This window comes from Giraffa tippelskirchi, chromosome 5, assembly GCF_054371585.1.
Source record: "Giraffa tippelskirchi isolate mGirTip1 chromosome 5, T2T-mGirTip1v1.2.pri, whole genome shotgun sequence".
NCBI lineage: Eukaryota > Metazoa > Chordata > Mammalia > Artiodactyla > Giraffidae > Giraffa > Giraffa tippelskirchi.
In genome coordinates this window covers 107,660,584-107,683,618 of record NC_137279.1, presented here as the reverse complement: position 1 = coordinate 107,683,618, position 23,035 = coordinate 107,660,584, and the positions used below count along the sequence as shown (strand labels likewise).

The 23,035-nt window shown below is 42.0% G+C and overlaps 1 long non-coding RNA gene across 1 annotated transcript; it reads left to right on the top strand.

Annotated features, from left to right (window-relative positions):
* Positions 1 to 14,504: 14,504 nt before the first annotated feature.
* LOC145507246 (uncharacterized) lies at positions 14,505 to 22,501 on the top strand. The gene is made up of 2 exons (XR_014054719.1): positions 14,505 to 14,709; positions 22,219 to 22,501. It is a non-coding gene; the product is annotated as an uncharacterized LOC145507246 (long non-coding RNA).
* Positions 22,502 to 23,035: the final 534 nt, after the last annotated feature.

Here is a 23,035-nt window from a genome sequence, read left to right as displayed (position 1 = left end):
TTCTATTTTTAGTCAAATTGGGGCTGTGTGGAGGATGCTTTGAAGTGAAGACTTGAAGCTAATTAAGAGACTTACAGCAATGCAGGGATTCCCTGGTGGCTCAGTAGTAAAGAATCTGCCTGTAATACAGGAGACAGGGTTTGATCCCTGGATCAGGAAGATCCCCTAGAGAAGGAAATGGCAACTTGCTCCAGTATTCTTCCCTGGGAAATCCCATGGACAGAGGAGCCTAGCAGGCTACAGTCAAGGTGTCGCTAGAGTCGGACATGACTTAGCAACTAAACCACCACCCATAACAATTCAGATAAGAAATGAGAACCTGAACCAAGACAAGGGTAGTAGGTTTAGGAAAGAGGCTCAGATCTAAGAGATATTCAGACTTGATGAAAGATCAAGACAGATTGGATATGAAGGGTAGCGGGGAAAGAGAAGAAAGGAGGACTGCTGGATTTCTTACTTGGGTAAGTAACCAGACAGATCATGGAACCATTAACAGAGATAGCACTTTTAGAAGGAGCAGGTTTGGGGGAGAATGTTACAGACACTGTAGGTGGACTCACCTGTCACCCAGTCCTACATCCAATTTAGAGGATAGGAATGCTGAGAACTTGCTTCCTGGTTTCCTTTCCAGCTAGGCACGGTCGTATAACATAGTTCTGATTAATGGAATTTATATGAAAGTCTGCTGGAAGGTTTCTGGAAAACCTGAAATTGTCTTGAAAAAAAGGTTCAGCTATCACTGGCATTGCTCCCTTCCCTTTTTTCCTGTCTCGAACTCAGACATGATGCCTAGAGCTGTAGAACATTTTGTGACTGTGAGGAAAGGCCAAGAGATTGCAGACTTGCCAGCCAGGAGATCACTGAATTGTGGAACCAACACCAGCAGCTACCTATCTCCAGATTTCTTGTTATGTAAGAAAAATAACCCTCATTTTGTTTGACTCATATATTCTGTTATTTGCGGCTGATGATATTTTAACTGACATAGGGAGATAATACGTTCATATTTGGATCTGCTGAGTTTTACATCTGATGGGAATTCCAGATGATGTGGTCCAGGAGACAGATGGAAATATGATTGGGATTCTGGAGAGAGGTTTGGACTGTAAGTTTAGGTTGAAGATTCATCAGCAAATGCTGATAATAGAAGCCAATGTTCTCCAAACTTTTGTCCACACATTCCCTAAAATAATTATGAAAAATTATATCCTTCTTTGCACATTTCTCCCAATATTTTATTATGAATATTTTCAAACATACAGAAAGGTGAAATAATTGAGCAGTAAACATCATATACTCACTGCCTAGATTCTACATTTTGCCTTAGTTACATTGCTTACCTCTACATCTATCCATTCATAATTTATCTTATTTTTTATGTACTTATAGATAAATTTTAGGCATTAATGCATTTTACCTCTAAACTCTTTAGAATGAATAACAGTAAGTATAGTTCTAGTATTTGTTTATACTTTTTTAAGGTAAAACTTACCTGAATGAAATGTTCACATTTTAAGCATACCAGTCAATGATTTTTGACAAATATGTTTGCCTTTCTAACTCCAAACCCTGTTAAGGTATAGGATATTACTGTCACCACTGAAAAGTCTCCTTGTACCATTTCCTGGCCAGTCCATGGCCCCATCTCTCCTGGGGAAAACTACTATTTTAGTGTTTTTACTATTGATTAGTTTTTCTTGTTATAGAATATCATATAAGTAGAATTGTACAGTATTTATTCTCATGCATTAAATTGACACATAAAATTATGTATTATAAATTTGAGTGTATGCAAAAGATGTCATTCTGATGTATTTTAAATATTTTGAAAGAAAGTGATCATGTCCCTCATTTTAATGCGTTCAGTAGAAACTAGTGTGATCTGCTACCTACCATCATCCAAGTTTTCCTTTTCAGATTTAATATCTGAAATGACAACATAAAATTTTTGATCAAGACTTTTAGATGATGTTCTCTTCAACTTTTAAACATTTATATTTATAGCAGCTTAATTCAAAATGATTTCTTAAATTGAGGTGCAATTGACATGCAACATTAATTTTTGGTGTAAAAACATAATGATTTATCATTTATATATTCATCATCTGTTAAAAATATATGAACAAGCTCCTTGAAAGTTTTACATCTTTCTTTTTTCTCTTTGAGCTTGTATTTTATTTCAATGAAATGTAATCCTAAAGCAATGTGTTTTTAAGCTTGAAAGATTTTTCTTGAATGTTCTTTTATACTTGTCTGAACAAATATTTTTATATGTTTATTAAAAGAGATTAAACATTTCCTCCTGAGACCACAAAGCGTCAACTTTTAATTAATTTCTTCTAGACTGAGTATTATTAAAATTATTCTTAGTATACAGTTGATTGAAATAACAAATACATCTTAAATAAATAATCATTAAACATAGAAATAAAATACTCATGGAAGTGTATCTGTTAATGAGATTGGTGAGGTTGGGATTTTTTCTACTAGCTCATGTATCCATGAATGAATATTCCTTATTGCTAGAACAGCACAGGTCCCAGTGTAAATCCCCTTAATATTTTTTTATTGCTTTGATATTAATGCTGAGAAACTTTGTTTAGACAAATGAGTAGATGAGGATGGAAGGAGTGGTTATAGCAATGCCAGTCAATTCTTTAAACCCCTTCTGAATTATATGCCCCAATTTACATACTTATCTATCATCAAAAACTATTTCTAATGATCAATCAGCTGAGAGCTTCATTTAGTGTTTCTTCAATTTTATTGAAAGCATAGTCGGAACTCTTCTAACTTACAAGAGCATTTGTTGCCCGTATTATAATCATTCACTGTATTAATGTCATTGTTAGTGGTCTCAGTACCTACATGAATTTTTCAAGTTGCTGGCCCAGAGAATTTTATATAAACTCTGGAGAAATGTACTGTAGTTAGATTTAGGATGAGTGAGCAGTAGCTTGTGAAGGAAGACACCTTGCTCAGACATATTCTCAGACAGATCGATTCTAGAAAAGAGTACATGTGGAAACTGAGGATCTTGAAATGGATTCTTTAAAAACTATTCACGTTGGAGTACCCCTGGAAAGATTTCTTATACTGCCAGGATATGCATGCCCGAGACAAAAGGCTGTTTCGTCACAAGAATGGATAATATGGCTGGCCAGGGAGAATGTGAGAAGGGTTGAGAACAGAAACTTTAGAACAACAGCATTTTAGGAAGTGGGCTTCCCTGGTGGCCCAGACAATAAAGAATCTGCCTGCAATGCCAGAGACCTGGGTTTGATCCCTGGGTCGGAAAGATCCCCTAGAGGAGGAAATGGCAACCCACTCTAGTATTCTCACCTGGAGTCTATTAGGAGACCAGTACATGGACAAGTACAGAGGAGCCTGGTGGGCTACAGTCCATGGGGTGGCAAAAAGTTGGATACAACGGAGCAAGTAACATACACACAAGCACATACAGAGATGTAACACTCAAAGGAGACTGGAAAGAGATGACCAGAGAGGTAAGAGAAAACTCAAAAGAAAGTGATGTTACAGAAACCGAGGGAGCAAAGGGCTTCTGAGGAGGGAATGGCCACCGTACAAATACCTCAGCAATAACAGGTGAGATTATAGTTCCCTGGAATTAGTGTTATTGAAATTTAGGACCTTGACAACAGGGTAAGAGCTGTTTCAGAATAGTAGGGGGGTGTTCCTTCAGAATGGGTATACTTTGACTTCTGCAAATCATCTCAAGGTACTAGCACAGTGTATTAATTCAGATGACAAGTTCATTTAAAGGTTGGCTTTACAAGTTGCCAGGGGAGTTCCCTGCTAATCACCATGATCAAAATATGTACATCTCCTTTTGCATGATGGTTATTTCCTATATACTCCTACCTTGAAGGTGTAGCCCTTGGGAGGGGGGACCAGGTTTGGGTGGGGTCTCCTAATAGACTCCTTACCTTAATGGGATTTCAGGCTTTACTTCATGAGCCCCAAGTCTTTGCAGCTGTTGAAACAGAAACTTGGGACCAAAGATGGCCTTGGTACGTACCTGCTTTATTTCGAGGGTTCTTGCTTTCATTTCATTATGGGCTTTGTAGATTCTCTTGCTTTTGTGCTAGCTAAGCAATGTGTTTTTAAAAAGATGCTTATATATTTCTAGTGTTTAATTTCAATGGAGAATGTAGTTTAGGATATCAAGTCTGCCCTAGTGCTAGAAAAAGAAGCCCGGTGTGCCTGCTGTCACGATTTTCATTTTGATAAGCATGACACGGGCAGTGTTTTGACTGCTGGGTTTGCAGCATATTAATCCTGTTGCTATGCAGTTGTTGCTGGAAAATAGTCTGTGGGCTCAGGGTTTCTAAATCAACCATGTCTTGGATGCCCAGAGAAGGAAGGAAGGCGAGGGCCTTGGTTTGCTGATTACAAACCATCTCCATGGTCACAGGTTGTTGAGCTCTCCTGTCACAATGTTTTCCCGGCAGCATTCAGGCATCTAGGGCTTCCTCTCATTATTTTTCTGCTTCTGGTGTTTGGTGGTGAGAGGAAGGAGCGTATACCTGCTTGTGCAGGCATGTATGAAGCAAGAGAAGGGACTATGAAACAGGAGAGAGGAGCAAACTCAAAAGACAGTTGTTTTCACAAACTTAGGAGTTGGGGAATAACCTAGTCATTTTAATTTTCCCTCTTGTAGGAGGTTGGGGAAAAGAGAGGAACATAACCTATTCAGGTCTAAGTTGTAAGCCTGAATATTTACTGTGTCTTCTAGATGATCCTCATTTGAATGATCTGAATTAAGAAATTAATTAGATTAATTAAAAATTACAGATATTATTTTAATGTGATTTTTCATTTTGTTCCTATGTTTCACCAGAGGCCCCAAACACTGAGAACAAAATCATAGCTACTTAAGGACCTTTATAGTCTAAAGCAAGGTGCAAGACTATCTGCATAGTCAGGGTTTTCTAGAGAAACAAAACCAATAGGATGTACTTGTATACATACTAAAGGAATTACTCATGTGATTATGAAGGTTGAAAAGCCCCACAATCTAACGTCCACTTGCTGGAGACCCAGGAGAGCCAACAGTGTAGCTCCAGTCCAATAGCTGGTAGGTTCCAGATCCAAGTAGAGCTGATTTTTCAGTTGGTTCTGATTTTTCAGTTCCTGAAGGCAGGAAAAGACCAATGTCTCAGCTCAAGGAAGTCAGGCAGAAGGAATTCTCTCTTACTCAAACTTTTTGTTCTATTCCAGTCTTCAGCTGATTGTGTGAGGCTCACTCACATTAGGGAGGCAATCTGTTTTACTCAGTCTACCCATTCAAATGTTAATCTCATAACAGACACATTCTTACAGACACATCTAAATAATGTTGGGCCAGATGTCTAGGTACCCTCAGTCAAGCTGACATGTAAAATCAATCATCACACAGTCTATATAGGACTTGCAAAAGATGGAATGAAACATGATTCTGCCATCCAAGGGCACCCCTTATCATCTTGGCTAAGAGAAGGCTAAGAGTACATTGACAGATTAAAAAGAGAGGGTCAGTCTCACCCCACCAAGGAGGGGGGTGATGGATGGGATTCTGTCCCTTCCCAACTTCAAGGCACCTGTAAGAGGCTTCAAGAAAACCCCCGGAGGGCTTGACAGATGTCCCTGGAGTTTTGGGGACAGAAGAACTGGTACTGGATTCATGTCTGGCACTGTCCCCACATGATAGCAGAGTACAAGTTGGCCTCCACTGAGAATGACAGACTTAATGACATGAGTGTTTCCTGTGGACCAGACATGAGCCCTTTGGAGGGACTTGCACTTGGGATGTCCTAAAAGAGACCCTGGCAAGAGGAATTCCCAGCAGATGCGGGCAGTGGGGAATAGTTAGAAACCATGGGCTCCAGGGATAGTCATGACTGCATGGCTAGAAGGGGCAATTCCCCAACTCAAGAGACCTAAAGATGGGGCAGGGGCTTCAGAGACCATAAAAATTCACTCTCACTTATGGACATGGAAAATTCCTGGGATATCCCATGTTCAAACCAGCTATGCATGCATTACATGAGACATCTGGCTGCACAGCCTTTGATGGGAATATCGTAAATAATAGACATTATCGAGCATTTAACGTGCAGAGCTCTCTTCTTAGCTCATTATAGTTATTAGCTTCTTTGACCCTTAAAACAACTCTCAGAGTTATTACCATTTTAAAAATGAGGAAACTGTGGCATAGAGGGTTTAAATAACCTGTCCAAGATAAACTGTGACAATGCTTGGTTTCAGGTCCTAGAGGTCTGGCTAGAGAGCTTACGTTTTCACTCCCGCTTTGGTCACTCATCAAATCTTGAGTGCCTACTATTTGCCAGGCACTATGGTAGGCACTGGGGATATTGAGTGACACCTGCTTTGGGGAGCTTATGGACCAATGGAAGCAACAGTCATTTAAACAAGAAATTACAATATCACTGACAAGTGCTTCAGTAAAAAATGTTGACAATGATTTGGGAAAACACAGAGGAGGGACTTATGAGAGCTGGGAAAGGCTTCAAGGAAGAGATGCCACTTTGGCTAACACTTGACGAGCTAGAGTTTGACAGACAGAGAGGAAGTATATTTCATGGGTTGATGATAAGGAAACTAGCCAAAGAGACAGTAAGGAGTTGGGTGTGGCTAGAGTGTGGTTGGGTGGGGTGCTGGCTAGGAGGAGAGCAGGGAGATGGCAGAGGGGATAAAATGACATGTGGGGCCAAACTGTGTAAGACCTTGTCTCTTTATGTCTGCTAAGTTATTGGGACTTTATTTTGTGGGAAGCAGGAGAATGACTCAAGTTTGTACTTTACACAAAGAGAGGACTGAGGGGTGAGGGAGATACATTCATTCAATTAGTCTTTATTGTGCCAGACTCTGCAGAGACCAGATGTGGTCTCAAGAAGCCTGCAGATGTTCTGAGAGGGGATATGGCATCTACCCAAACCTATTTCAAGGAGACCAACACTGAGTCCCAAATGAGAAGTGCCCAGTGCTTCAGGGGCAGTGAGTGTTCAGAGGAGCGAGATACCCTTCAGGCTGGGGGAGTCGTCGAAGGCCTCAAGAGGTGGGGGGCGTCAGGGTTTCAGGCCTTGAATGATTGTGTGATTTGAAAGGCAGAGATGGTGGTGGGACAAACATGGATGTGGGTGGTATGTGTGGGGAAAGGTGAATCATCCCCCCTTGGCCGGAATGCAGGGGACATGAAGGGTGCCTGGTTGGAGCCATGGGCAGACCTTGAATCGTGTTTCCCAAATTATGGTGCTAGTAGGGGATTCACAAGATGACTTTTGGTGGTACATGATGGACGTTTTAAAGTTAGGTGTTTATATGCATGCACACTAAAAATACTCAAACAGTAATCATAATATTGCTTACAGTGAGGCAAAATAAATGAGGCAATTTAATCAACATTCAGGAAGTAATAATATAGATGGTATTCAGATAGGACAGAATCATCAAGGAAATAAAGATTCAGGAAAATTGGGCTAAGGTGTTTAGAATGATTTAGAAGGGTAGGCACACCAGAATGGGGATTCAATAGAATGATCAGTCTGAGAGCTAGTGTATAGTGGATCAAACTAGAAAAAGAAATCTGAGCTGGAGAGACCAGTAAGGAAACAATTATAGTGAATCAGTAGTAAGAGTTCCCTCTTTAGGGAGACTGTGCTGCTCCAGTTTTTGTAAATTCATCTTCTTGCTGCACATGGAAGTAACATGTGCTGTCAGAAGTGGCCATGATGTCTCTCACTGCCTCTCTGTAAAGAGGCATCTCTTGATTTTGGCAGTGGCGATGTGAAGATTTGACACGTTATACATCACAGTTTCATCTCTGAGCTCTTCCTTGGAATCATCGCCACTCTTTTTCCACCAGAAACTTTTCATCTAATGCAATGGAAGAAGTCTTCTGTGAAAGAGGGGAAAAAACAAGTCTTTCAGAAACTGTCAGGCCAATGCCTCAACACTGCACAAGAATCTTGAGCTCTGTTGCAACAAAACAAAACAGCATGAAGGCAAGCCAAGGCTTCCTGTCCCACTTCAGTGTCCAACCCTTGTGCAATTTTTATCTTTAGGCCTTTTGCAATGTCGTCTTAAGATACTGCAACTCACATTTGAAATATTCTTCCTGTGAGAAATTTCACGTTGAATTTACATATTTTGAGCAAAGCTTGCCTGTCTGGGAAGGAAATCACAATGCGACTCCAAGAGATATATCTCCAGGGGCAAGGGAAGTGGTCTAGCCCACCATGGGAGCTTCCTGACTACAGGTTTTTTAGCAGACCCCTTGTCTTATTTTCCTTTTGTCCTGCACACCCGCAATCTCATCTGTAGGTAACACTTACCTCTTCCTTCACCCTCCAAGTAGAGGAGAGGGTCAGAGTCAGATGTACATGTTTCTATATAACGATTGGTAGAATGAGTAAATTCCTTCTCAGTTTCCTCTGCCACCTCTCACTGTGCTTGGTGGCTTATGCATTTAGTGGTTACCTTATCTCTCTGAAGGCTACAGATGACTCAGAGAATGGGGCCTGGGGGAGCATTATGTGATGTATGACCTGATACTAGGCGCTGTCTGGTAGTTCTTTCTCTACTTCCCATCTCTCAAGCCTCCTATATGGTCTACCCTCTTGATGTGATGTTGCATGAGTTTGTTTCCTAGGCAAAACCGCAGGAATCCAGTTTGTCCTTAATGACCTCCTGCCTTTCTTTTAGAATCTTTAGTAGATCTCTGATTTTTTTTTTCCCCCAGAATTCTTTCCCATTTCTTTGGGAATATCAGCCCTTTTTTTTTTTTTTTTTTTTTTTTTTTTAATTTGGCTGCACCAGGCCTTGGTTGCCTCTTGTAGGATCTAGTTCCATGACCAGGGATTGAACCCAGGCCCCCTCCATTAGAAGTGGGGAATCTTAACCATGGACCATCAGGGAAGTCCCACCACCGATTTTTTGTGATTTTCCCTTTGGGGAACACTGGTCCCTCTTTGGAAGCTGTTTTGTGAGAGGCTGGCATTTATGTGTGTTGTCTTGTGGCCAAGTTGAGCCCATGTGAGTTTGGCAGGTTAGTTCTGATGGTGGTGAAAGTGGAAGTTGCTCAGAGTCGTGTCCGACTCTTTGCGACCCTATGGACTATACAGTCCATGGAATTCTCCAGGCAAGAACACTGGAGTGGGTAGCCTTTCCCTTCTCCAGGGTATCTTCCCAACCCAGAGATTGAACCCAGGTCTCCCTGATAGAACCCAGGTCTCCTGAATTGTGGGCAAATTCTTTACCAGCTGAGGCATGAGGGAAGGCCAAGAATACTGGGGTGGGTAGCCTATCCCTTCTCCAGTGGATCTTCCCGACCCAGGAATTGAACCAGGGTCTCCTGCATTGCAGGTGGATTCTTTACCAACTGAGCTATCCCTTAATCCCTGCTGCCTGCCTCTGTGGCATTTCCTTTGTTCCTGTCCTTTTCAAGGCCCCGTTGTTTAGCCTTTCCTTTGATGCTACAACATCTGCTTCCCATAAATTAGTTTTTTTCTGAAGCAAGTCAGACTCTGCTACTGTTGTTTAAGATCAAAGAACCTGAAAAGGCCACCGTCTGCTCCCTTTCCTCAGTGCTCATTTAACTTCCCCCCTGCTTAAAGCTCTATCGTGGCCGCACACTTTTGTTAGAGCAAGACCCAGATCCCAGCCACAGCCTGGAGACCCAGCCTGTCCTGCCCTTGGTGGTCTCTCTGCCCCACCTTCTCCATCACTCTCTCAGCCACCTGGCTTGCCACCTCCCCTTATCTTGAGTATTCTGAGTACTATTGTGTGGGGAGTTCACACACGCTGCCCTCTGCCTGCCCAGCTCTTGGAGTGGGCCTTCCTGTGTGCTTCCCAACCCATGGCTGGGTTTATAGGTTAGGTGCTCTCTCAGCACACCTGGTGCTTCCCCATCATAACACTTATCTCAATTTGTATATGTGCATGCATGCTAAGTCGCTTTAGTCATGTCCTACTCTACGATCCTATGGACTGTAGCCCACCAGGCTCCTCTGTCCATGGGATACTTGAGGCAAAAATACTGGAGTGGGCTACTGTGCCCTCCTTCAGGATATCTTCCGAAGCCAGGAATTGAACTTGCTTCTCTTATGTCTCCTACATTGGCAGTCAGGTTCTTTACCCCTAGTGCCACCTGGGAAGCCCTTGTATATATGTACATGTATATCTACTTGCAGCCTATGCGATTCTTATTTATCTCCTTCACCAGATGACAAGTTCCATGAAGACAGGAAATATGTTTTTGTCCCAGACTGTATGCTGGTGTCTAACACAGCACCTGCTATGTGCTAAGAGTCCAAAACATTTTTGTGGAACAGATACATAGGAAGATGCACAATCTGACCTTGTCAGATGACCTGAGATGTGAGCTGTGCTCCCAGCCTTCCCCTCATTGAGATTTCTGTGCTTCATCTGTCCTCTTTAGGGCTCTGATCTGCACTGGGCAATGGTGGCTGCAGTGGTTTAATCAAACACATAAACACAGTTTTTGCTAACAAGCTTCTCCACTGCTTTCCTTTCTCCAGTCTTCTCTCATATCCTACTGTCCATCTTATCCTACCTACTGTCCACCTTATCCTACTGAACTGTATGGAGCCTATGGAGGCTGTCAATTCTCCTATGGTTGGATTATTATACCCATGAAGGCAGGAACTAGGGGTGTGAAGACTAATTCTTTCTCTGGTTCTGCCTGAGTTGCTGAGTGGACATTAGCTAATTCATTTAATCTCACTGAACCTGAGTTTCCTCATCTTTAAAATGGAGAGAGTATCTGTTCCACTATATCATATCATCAGCCATCCCTCAGTATCCATGAGGGTTGGTTTCAGTCTCCCCGTTCCCCACTTCCCACACCTACCCAAATCCAAAGATGTTCAAGTCTCCTATGAAAAATAGCATAGTATTTGGATGTAACCTACCTATATCTTCCTGTATACTTTAAATCACCTCTAAATTACTTATGATACCAATACAGTGTAAATGTTATATAAATAGTTGTTCATGTGACAAATTCAAGTTTTGCCTTTTGGAACTTTCTGGAATTTTTTCCCCTGAATATTTTCAATCTGCAGTTGATTGAAACTGCAGTTGCTTGAATCTTTGGATATGGAACCCGTGAATACAAAGGACTGCCTGTACCTGGTGGTTGGGAGGATGTGAAGAGATGACAAATGTCAAAGCACTTGGGAAAATTGCTCAATGGACAAAAAGTATAGGAAACATTTTTTATTACCTTATATCTTTCTGATATCCTTTATAATACTTGGTCTTTTACAGGTACTCTCCAAAAACTACAATGCCTTAATCTATCTGCCCTTATTTCATCTAGTAAGTAAAATAAGAGGTACTAACAGCTAGACACAGAGTTAAAGGCTTCATATATGGGATCTCATTTCATCCTCTCAAGACTGACATTAGTTTTCCTCAACTGACTGGAAGAAAACTGAGACTGAGAGAGGTTAAACAACTTACTCAAGGTCACTCAACAAGTTGAGGAGCTGGGGTTCAAATCTGTGCCCACTGACTCCAAGGTCAGTGCTCTTCACCCAGACCCACAGGGCCTTCCTTGCACATTCCTCAGGTGGCCGCCCAGAGGACCCACTATGCTGAGTGTCCCACACTTCGGGCACTGTGTTGGCTGATTGACACCCTTTTGTTTCCCTTAATGTTTACACTATCATCATTTCACAAGTGAGGAAAGCAGAAGCTCAGAAACGGAACCTGGACTTCCGCTCCTGGGAAGGATAGATCAAGTTGCATCAGGCCACCACCACTACCACGCAATGACAGAGTAACAAGGAGAAAACTGGGGAAGCTGTCAAAGTCATCTACTGAAACCAGGAGAGCAGTGGAAGCAATGAGTAGGAGGCAAACTGACCTAGAGAAGAAATGGCCTTTCCTAGGACAGCTGATCCCTGGGGGCATCTGCATATTCTGAGCATGGGTGTGGACTGACCTGAGTAAGCAGACTCCACGGAGGGAGAGAGAAACCACAGAGGCTATGGCATCTTGAGGGGCTGGTATGACAGATGAGAAACCATAAAGGCCAGGCTGGTTTTCCCCCTGGGACACTGGCTGAGCTCTGGGGAAGCTGATAAGAGGGCTCAATAAGCCAGGAGCTAAATCCAGGACTGATTACCCTGCATCACAGGTTAGTTTTGTTTTGGATTTCTTTTCTGGGGCCCATGGGGCCCAAAGGGTTGTTTCCACTTCTTCCCTTTAGCCTCTGTATTCCTCTTTTACCAATCATGTCTAGATTTTCTGCGACAAATAGCTTTTCGAAGACATTGGCGCTCCCTGCTGTCAGAGAGCAGCTTTGCAAGGACTTGGAGCCTGCCCTTAGCATCTTCTGATACCTTTCTTCCAAGAATCAGAGGTTTAACCTCCATGATCAGTTTCAAAGTCTGAGATTTTGTCTCACTTGTCTCCTTTGAATGCTAACTGTCTTGACTTGTAGATGCCCATGGCATCTATATGTCAGTTTCTCTTCTGTAAAACAGAGTCAAGGGGGACCACTTTCCAGGTTGTTTGTGCATTAAAGAAGGCAGTGGATAAAGTTTTTAACATTGCCTGGTATACAGTTAGTGCCAGGGAGACACTAATAATAGCAGTGATGATCGCTAAGGCTGCCTTAGGTTCTTCTAAAGCTCCTCAAAGCAGACAGCCCTAGCTGTCACTCTCAGTGGTGGTAAGAGCTACTCTGGCTCTGGGTGTTCCAGGACGTTCAGATGTTCTCAGTTCTTCTCACAGAAGGACCCCAAGGGCCTGGAGGCTGGTGGTCAAAACTGGGAAGAGGAAGGCTTGAGTTATGGCACGGTGAGTACCATGCAGTCCCCGTGACTTCAGCCTCTAGTCTGTTAACTGGGTAGCCTTGGCGATTCTCAAGTCTCAAGCCTCTGGGAGCTGAGGTTACTAAAACTGTCTCTGAAAAACTACCTTTCACAAGGTTGCATTTTGGTCCCCTCTTAGAAGATGAAACCTCTGACTTCCCTTACGTGTAAGTGCTCTTGAGTTGACTTTGCAGGGAGTTCAGGCCTTCGGGGTTTGTGGCTTCAGCTCCGCATCATGCTGTTTCCCATTTTTCAGTTTCTCCACCTCTCAAGTTTCTGTGTTACCAGTATCCCCAGCAGCATAGGTCTCACGGACGCTTCTTCCCTGGCAACCAAGAAGAGTTAGCATCACTCTTCGTTTCAAAAGCATGCACTGTCCCTTGGGTGACGACCTGCACTCCCGAGATCTTGGCACCGCCTCTCCTCGAGGCCCCGCCCGTGACCCACCCCTTCCCAGAGTGCTTTGTGTCAGCTCTGGCTGAGTGGACAAGTGGACGCAGCTGGCTGCAGGACTTCAGGACTTCTCTCTCTGGATCCCATCCTGCCTGCGACACAGGGACAGGGACGCAGCCGGCAGCAGCCTGTGGGGATAGTCAGAATCTGAGGTATTCCCGATAACCCTGCCACTGGCAGGCAGCCCACAGATCCAGCCGCCTCCTACTAACTCTGAGCCACTACTTTTGCTCCCTCAACATTTTTATGCTTTGACCTTTTAATTTCTACCTGCTCACACGTTACTGCATATATGAAATTAGGTTTGGGCCTTGTGGTTTTGTGCAGTTCTAGAGTTGCCAGATATAATACAAAATATCTAGTTAAATTTCAATTTCAGATGCAGAATAAATCTTTTTTTTTTTTAGTTTAAATATGTCTGAAATATTGCACAGGACATACTTATACTAAAAAAAGTTTCCTTGTTCATCTGAAATTGAAGTTTCACTGGGTATCTTATATTTTTTTCACCAAATTCACATTTTATTCTGTTCTGGTCTGCCTTGTCAGGGGCCTCTCTGCGCTGAGAAGCTTTCTGGAGGAGGTGCTTTACGTGACAGCAGGGACTGCACCGCCCTTCAGATCAAGTGCATTGTTAGCATGATTTCTTCCTTAGACTGGAAGCTCCTTGGAGGCAGGACTTGTGCTCCCCCTCCCCCCACTGTGGGTAAACTAGTCTGCGTGTAGAGTCTCAAGCGAGGGCCTGAGGGCAAGCCCTCTTGTAACAGTTTGGATGTGGGGTTCCCTTTCGTGAAGTTACCTTATAAGGCTAAAACCACCTGTGTCCTGGTGCAGCCTGCCTGTGTTGGGACCACATTTCCTGAAAGGTCGAGGGGCTTGTGAGCAGCAGGGAATCCTGGAGGGGGAAATCCCATGCTCACAGGTCTGATGATGTCTGCAGGGATGGGGGATTTGCACTGAGCTTCTGCCCAGTGGGATTCTTCTGGGCGCCTTGTGACATTCTGTAGGACACAGAGGTTCATTGGATACTTTTCTGTGGCATGTGTTTAGGATAAAGGGCAGACCTGGACTCCCTTCTCTATCTGATAGCCTTTCAGTTTCCTGGCTTGTGCTCCCTTTCAAAACAAGGGGAACAATTCCTTTGTTATGTGCATGAGGAGTAACAATTTGAGCAGGCTTTGGCTCTTTTGGCTCTCAGTCCAGTGCTCAGCACTGCTTGTCTCCCCATGGAGTTGGTGAAGGATGCCTGAAGCAGGAGGTTTACCTATGCCCAGAAAAGAATGGCCTGAAGCAGGAGGTTTACCTACGCCCAGAACTCTGGCAGCTGTGACTGGCTTTGCTTCTCTTCTCAGCAGAGATGACAGGAAGTGTCAAAGCCAAATATTCACTGGAGGCAAAGTCTGAACACTTGAAATAAGATTTAGTGACTCATCCCATTATGGGCAACTTGGGACTCTGAAAATCCCTGCAGGTTATGTGGTGATAGCTGAGCTAATCTTAGGGAGGTGGACAGGGGCATCTTCTGGTGTCTGTGTTTTCAAATTTCCTCTTTTCTCCTCCATTCAGGAAAAATAAGCTTTATTCTTGGGTTGTGAAGCCGAAGAAGCCTCTGAAAGCCTGTCATCAGTGAATGACAAGGTCAAGGTCTAAACCCTAGAAAGCCTTGGCCTCAAGCAACGCCATTCCCTTCTCTGTCCCCGCCCTTTGATGTCTGCTCATTTCCAGGAACCTGTGCGGTGTGCGGGTCACACCAACGCTGGTTCTCTAAGAGGCACAGAGGTTACCCTAACTGTCCCGTGCCTCAATGGGGCCCATCTGAAAGGGTGTCCCTTTTTTGTAAAAAAGTGCAAAAAAGTTTCTTGTTTCTGCTTTAGCCAGAGCTCTCCTTAGTTCACTACCCCCACCTCCCATTCTTATCATCATTTTTTGCTACATTTCACATCCCTAAGTGCCCCTTGGAGTCCTCTGTTGGGACTTGCCCAGTCCTCTGGCAGGGGGAGGGCTACTCCTGCCAGTTGGTGTTTCTAAACTGCAGTCCCTTCCCTTGGGCTCTTTTCCACTTCCCCCCACCTCTTGCCCACCTGGTAGCTCTTAGGGAGTGATTGATGGTGTTGTTTCTCATTATGTTGCTAGAGGGGAGAAGGTGAACAGGCTAAGTGAAAGAAAGGGGCCTGGGTCTGGGGGTAGGTGGGCTTGTTTCTCTGGAGGGGTTCAGAGTCCTTTTTCATACCTTAAATTTCATGAATGGATCTCCTGTGGTCAATAAAATAAGTTTTTAATTAAAAAGAAAGTTTTAGAAAGGACTGCTCTGCCTCCCCCAGCAATGATGATCTGGCATGAGAATAGTTTATTCTTAAACAAAACATAAAAGAAATTTACTATAACATTGGTTATATAAAAATGAGGAATTTCTGTTTGTTAAACATCTTAAAGACAGGTTATACACTGGGAAAAGATATTTGTGGTACATGTAACTTGGAAAGGATCAGTATGAAGATTATACATGCAGAATTCCTGCAATTCAGAAAAAAAGAGAATAACACAATAGGAAATGGATAAATGACATGAACATGGGTTTCACGGAAAAGGAAATTTATGTGATTAAGAAACACGTGCAGAGGTATTCATTCTCATTAGTCATAAAGGAAAAATAAGACAATAATGGGTTAACATTTGTCTGACTAATTGGCAAAAATTACAAAGTCTGTTGATACAGGGAAATGGAAAGATGTAGACATTCATTTATTCAGTAAACATTCATCCACTTCTCCTCTGTCCTAGATATACATTTAGGTGCTCAGGACATAGCAGTGAACAAAAAGACAAATATGCTAGTTGTTATGGTAGCTTACATTCTTCTGGGAGGAGATGGACAAGAAGCAATAAATATAATAATTAGCTAGTTGTATAGTATGCCAGAAAGTGAGATATAGAAAGATGTGAGGACAGTTGAGCATAATGTGGGGAAAATTTCAGTTTAAATGGAGTAAGTCAGAGTATATCTCATTGAGAAAGTGACATTTGAGAAAGATTTGAAGGGCATGAGGGAGTGAATTGTGCATGCCTAGAGAAGAGCATTTCAAGCAGAGAGGATAGCCAGTGTAAGAACTCCAAAGTGAGAAATCAGCAGGATTTCTTATACCCTGTCGATGGAATGTAACTTAATATAACCTCTTTGAGAAACAATTTGGTATAATCTTGCAAATTTGAATAGCAGTTCTACTCCTAACTTTATATCCAAAAGATGCTTTTTTAGATGTTCACTAGGGGAAATGTGGGACTTGAATCTGCCTGTTCAATTCCTGGGTTGGGAAGATCCCTTGGAGAAGGGATAAGCTACTCACTCTAGTATTCTTGGGCTTCCCTTGCTGCCTCAGATGGTAAAGAATCCGCCTGCAATGCAGGAGACCTGGGTTCGATCCCTGGGTTGGGAAGATCCCCTAGAGGATGGCATGACAACCCACTCCAGTATTCTTGCCTGGGGAATCCCCATGGACATAGGAGCCTGGTGGGCTACAGTCCTTGGGGTTGCAAAGAGTTGAACATGACTGAGTGACTAAGCATAGCACAGCACAGCACAGGGAAAATGTACAAGAAGTATTCATAGCAGTGGTGTTCACAATTGCAAAAAAATTAAATAACTCAAATGCCCAGGCATGGGGTTTTAAACCATATTGTCAAGGTATATGTTCCAGTTATGTATTGCTGTAAAACAAATCATCGCCAGACTTAGTGACTTAAAACAATAAGAGTATTTTATTATCTTCCATGGTTTCTGTGGGTCAGAAATTTGGATAGGTCATAGAAGGATTGACTTGTCTCTCCTCCACAACATCTGTGGACTCAGCTGGAAAGACTTGAAGATTGGGGGTAGCTCAATAGCTGGGACCTAGAATTATCTGGAGATATCAGGAGTCTCATGGTTTGTGATTGATGCTGGCTGTTGGCTAGGATCTAGACTGGGCTGTTGGACAGAAAACCTACACATGGAGTCTCCATGTGCGATAGTTTGGACTTTCTCATCACTTGGTAGCCACTCAAGTTCCTAGAGTGTGCCCTTGAAGAGTAAGGTAGCAGTACATGGAGTTTTTTTGATTTAACTTTGGAAATGACAGTGTTCCTTCTGTCTCACTGTGTTGATAGTGGCAGACACACTTAGGTGCAAGGTGAAGGCACATGGACACCACCACTCAATGAGAAGAATATCAAGACAATATTGTAAGAAAAGCATGTGGAATGGGCAATATTATTGTGACTATCTTTGAAAAATACAGTTTGCCACAGTCTACCCTCTGGCCACAGCAATTCTCTCTCAAACACAAAATACACTCATCCCCTCCCCTGAGACTTCCAAGGCTTATCCCATTATGTCCTCAGCTTGATGTCCAGGATTTCATCATTTAAATCAGGTTCAAATGTGAATGAGGCTACTCAGGTGAGGTCCTTAAGGATCAATTTGAGTATATTCTTCTCAAGAAGGACTTTGGACTAAAGAGATGTTTTCTCCCCACACAGGCAACATACAATGGTAGATTAGGCATAAGTTCTAAATCTTTTGGTTCATAAAGAGGAAAATAGAAGACATATAGCAAGCAGTCACTGGTCCATAGTAATTCTGAAATCTATTTGAGCTCATATTGCAAGGTTGTTCCATTATTAGGGCTCAGTTCTGCTCTCTGGAAATTTTATATATCTCTTGGCTCTCTCTTCTGGAATCTTGAAATTTTGATCTTACCTTCTGAGCAACTCTTCTTTTCATATGTAAAACAGCTCTTTTACAGCTGAGTTATTTTCTGAGCCTCAGTTCAGTTCAGTTCAGTTCAGTCATTCAGTCGTGTCCAACTCTTTGCGACCCCAGGAACCGCAGCACGCCAGGCCTCCCTGTCCATCACCAACTCCTGGGGTTTACCCAAACCCATGTCCATCGAGTCGGTGATGCCATCCAGCCATCTCATCCTCTGTTGTCCCCTTCTCCTCCTGCCTTCAATAGTTCCCAGCATCAGGGTCTTTTCAAATGAGTCAACTCTTCACATGAGGTGGCCAAAATTTTGGAGTTTCGGCTTCAACATCAGTCCTTCCAATGAACACCCAGGACTGATTTCCATTAGGATGGACTGGTTGGATCTCCTTGCAGTCCACGGGACTCTCAAGAGTCTTCTCCAACACCACAGTTCAAAAGCATCAATTCTTCTGCGCTCAGCTTTCTTTATAGTCCAACTCTCACATCCATACATGACTACTGGAAAAACCATACCCTTGACTAGATGGACCTTTGTTGGCTAAGTAATGTCTCTGCTTTTTAATATGCTGTCTAGGTTGGTCATAACTTCCCTTCCAAGGAGTAAGTAAGCGTCTTTTAATTTCATGGCTGCAGTCACCATCTGCAGTGATTTTGGAGCCCAAGAAAATAAAGTCTCCCACTGTTTCTACTGTTTCCCCATCTATTTGCTGTGAAATGATGGGACTGGATGCCATGATCTTAGTTTTCTGAATGTTGAGCTTTAAGCCAACTTTTTCACTCTCCTCTTTCACTTTCATTAAGAAGCTTTTTAGTTCCTCTTCCCTTTCTGCCATAAGGGTGGTGTCATCTGCATATCTGAGGTTATTGATATTTTTCTCGGCAATCTTGATTCCAGCTTGTGCTTCTTCCAGTCCAGCATTTCTTATAATGTACTCTGCATATAAGTTAAATAAGCAGGGTGACAATATACAGCCTCCCATCACTTCACGGGAAATAGATGGAGAAACAGTGGAAACAGTGTCAGACTTTATTTTTTTGGGCTCCAAAATCACTGCTGATGGTGATTACAGCCATGAAATTCAAAGACGCTTACTCCTTGGAAGGAAAGTTATGACCAACCTAGACAGCATATTGAAAAACAGAGACATTATTTTGCCAACAAAGGTCTGTCTAGTCAAAGCTATGGTTTTTCCAGTATTCATGTATGGATGTGAGAATTGGACGGTGAAGAAAGCTGAGCACCGAAGAATTGATGCTTTTGAACTGTGGTGTTGGAGAAGACTCTTGAGAGTCCCTTGGACTGCAAGGAGATCCACCCAGTCCATCCTAATGGAAATCAGTCCTGGGTGTTCATTGGAAGGACTGATGTTGAAGCTGAAACTCCAATATTTTGGCCACCTCATGTGAAGAGTTGACTCATTGGAAAAGACCCTGATGCTGGGAACTATTGGGGGCAGGACGAGAAGGGGACAACAGAGGATGAGATGGCTGGATGGCATTGCCGACTCGATGGACATGAGTTTGGGTAAACTCCGGGAGTTGATGATGGACTGGGAGGCCTGGTGTGCTGTAATTCATGGGGTCGCAAAGAGTCAGATACGACTGAGCGACTGAACTGAACTAAACTGATGCCCAGTGATGTTTGAAATAAGATCCTCTCTACATTGGGCTCCCAATGAGACTGCTGTGAAAACAATGCCTTTAAGATATCATGAAGCTCTGCTTTTTAACAGAGAATCTATGAGACATGCCTTTCAAATTCTTTAAAGGAGGAAGCATTTTGGAATGGTGGAATAAGGACCTCTGAAAATCAGTTCCTGTGTAAAAGCAGCTTGAACACTGAAAAAAATGCCATAATAAGTTTTTTTTTTTCAGAATTCTGAAAATTAATGAAAGACTTGTAACAATTAGTTAGTGTTTAAGAAGCCATCTTGGCAAGAACCAAGTTAATTTCAATAGTATGAAACTTTGCTCTAATTTGGTTTTTGTTTACTCTTTGCCTCCTTTGTGCTATTATTGTCATATAAATTATATCTTTTTACATTGTAATCCCATCAACACACTTTTATTATAACTATTGATTTATGCATTTTCTTTAAAATCAGATAGGAAAAGAAAAGAGTTACACACAAAAGTATATTTGTACTGCCTTTTGTATTTACCTATTAGTTACCTTTATGATGCTCTTTGAGCTTCCCTGATAACTCAGTTGGTAAAGAATCTGCCTGCAATTCAGGAGACCCCAGTTCTATCCCTGGGTCGGGAAGATCCACTAGAGAAGGGATATACTACCCACTCCAGTATTCTTGGGCTTCCCTTGTGGCTCAGCTGGTAGAGAATCCGCCTGCAATGCGGGAGACCTGGGTTCATTCCCTGGGTTGGGAAGATCCCCTGGAGAAGGGAAAGGCTACCTACTCCAGTATTTGGGCCTAGAGAATCCCATGGACTGTATAGATATCCCATGGATTGTATAGATAATCCCACTGTATAAATAACCAATGAGTCAAAGAAGAAATCCCAAGAGAAATTAGGAAATTCTTTGAGATAAGTGAACATAAAAACACAACATACTCAAACTTATGGGTTACAGTGAAAGCAGTGCTTAAAGAGATATTTGAGCTATGAACATTTATATTAAAATAATTAAGATACCAGATCAGTAATATAACCTTCCATCTAAAGAAACTAGGAAAAGAAGAGCAATCCATACCCAAAGCTGGCAGAAGGAAGGACATGATAAAGTAGAAATAAATACAATTGGGAATAGAAGAACAGCAGAGAAAACCCGTGAAACCAAAAATCAGTTGTTTAAAAAGACCAATAACTAAGGTAGGGTGGGGGAAGTAAAAAAGACTCAAATTTCTAAAATCAGGAATAAAAGAGACACCACTTTTGACGTTACAGAAATAGAAAGTGTTGTAATGGAATACTGTGAACAACTGTAGGACAATAAATTGGATAACATAGATGAAATGGAAAAATTCCTAGGAAGACACAGACTACTGAAACTGACTCAAGAATAAATAGAAAATCTGAATAGACCTGTAACAAGTAAAGAGATTAAATTAGTAGTTTAAAAACATCTCAGGTCCAGATGCGTAACTGGTTAATTCTACTACATATTTGAAAAATTAATATCAGTACTTCACAAAGTATTAAAAATAGTAGAAGAGAAACTCAGACTATTAGGCCAGTTTTACCTGATACCCAAACCAGACAGAGACATTACTAGAGAACAAAACTACAAGCCAATATCTCTTATGAATGTAGATATAAATATCCTCAACATATTACTGGCAAACCAAACCCAGAAACATAGAAAAAGCATTATACACCCTGACCAAGAAGGATTTATTCCAGGAATTCAAGGTTGACTCAATGTATGAAAATTAATCAATTATAGTATACCATATTCATAGACTAAGATCTCATGATAATCTTAATAGATAGAGAAAAGCATTTGACAAAACTGAACACCCTTTCATAACACTAACTTGACACTTCATAGTGAAAGACTGAAAGCATTTCTCCTAAAATCAGGAAGAAGACAGTGATCTCCACTCTTACCAATTCTGTTTAATATTGCACTGGAGGCTCTAGCAGAGCGGTTAGTCAAGAAAGTGGCCGAAGGATTTGAATACACGTTTCTCCCAAGAAGACACACAAACAGACAAAAAAGCACACGAAAAGATGCTCAAAATCACGAGTCATTGAGAAATGCAAATTCAAGTACAATAAAAGTAGTTCATACCCACTAGAATGGCTTTTAAAAAAGAAAGACAAAGCCACTGTTGATGAGGATTTGCAGAAACTGGAACCCTCATACATTGTTAGTAGGAGTGTGAAGTGCTGCAGCCACTTTGGAAAACGGTTTGGCAGTTTCTCAAAAAGTTAAACAGAGTTATCTTATGACCAAGCAATTCCACTCCTGGGCATATATCCAAGAAAACTGAAAATATATGTCCACACAAAACCTTGTGTATGACTGTTCACAGAAGTACTGTTCATAATAGCCCCCAGAATCGGAACAACCCAAATGTCCATTAACTGTTGAGTGGATAAGTAAAATGAGATACATGCATATAACGGAACAATTATTTGACAATAACATGAAATAAAGTACAGAACTGATACCATTTTAATGTATCTTTTTTCTTTCAGAATTGGAAACCAAGGCTGCCAAAGAAACCACAGCTAGTAAGTGGTGAAGCTGCGATTCTTACCCAGGAGGACGCCATCAAGGCTGGAGCTGGTGGGTGAAGGAGGACAAGACCTAGCAGGAGATGGAGCTAGAGGCATGTGGAGGGTCTGGGTCATGTCCAGCCTTGTAGGCCATGGGAAAGGAGTTTGAATTTTATTCTATGTGCTTGAGAAACTATCAAAAAAATTTAAGCAGGAGAGTGCATGATTTAATGTACGTTTATAAAAAGCCAGTGATGAACTATGTTTCCTTAAAAAAATTGTGTTTTATGGTTATAAAAACTAAAATTATTCATTTGGAAAATACAGAAAAGCATAAAGTTGAAAACAAAAATCACCTCTTAATTCCACCCTTTGCAGACAATAGGTAATCACTGTTAACCTTGGAATATAGTAACCTTGACATATTGTTCTCTAGTCATTGATAAATATTTATATTTTAGCATAACTGGAATAATCACCCTATACATATTGTTCTGCCAACCAGCACTTAAGTAGAGTGTCAAGTGGTAGTTTGTTCCAAGGTTTTGCAGGAAGAAATGGACATTAGTTGGGGTGGTGGGAGAACCTGAGGAGTGGGGTGGGGGTATGAAAAGAATCCCATTGTGTTTTCAGGGGATTAGCCCAACAGGAAGATGGGTTGTCACATTGGAAGGCTGCATTTGAACCACATGTGAGTTCACTGAAAATTCCAATTTCTTTGAGTTCTCCAAGAACCAGACTAGAGCCCACACCTCTTCTTCCCCTGCAGGCCTTGGCCACAAAACCCCAGCTATGC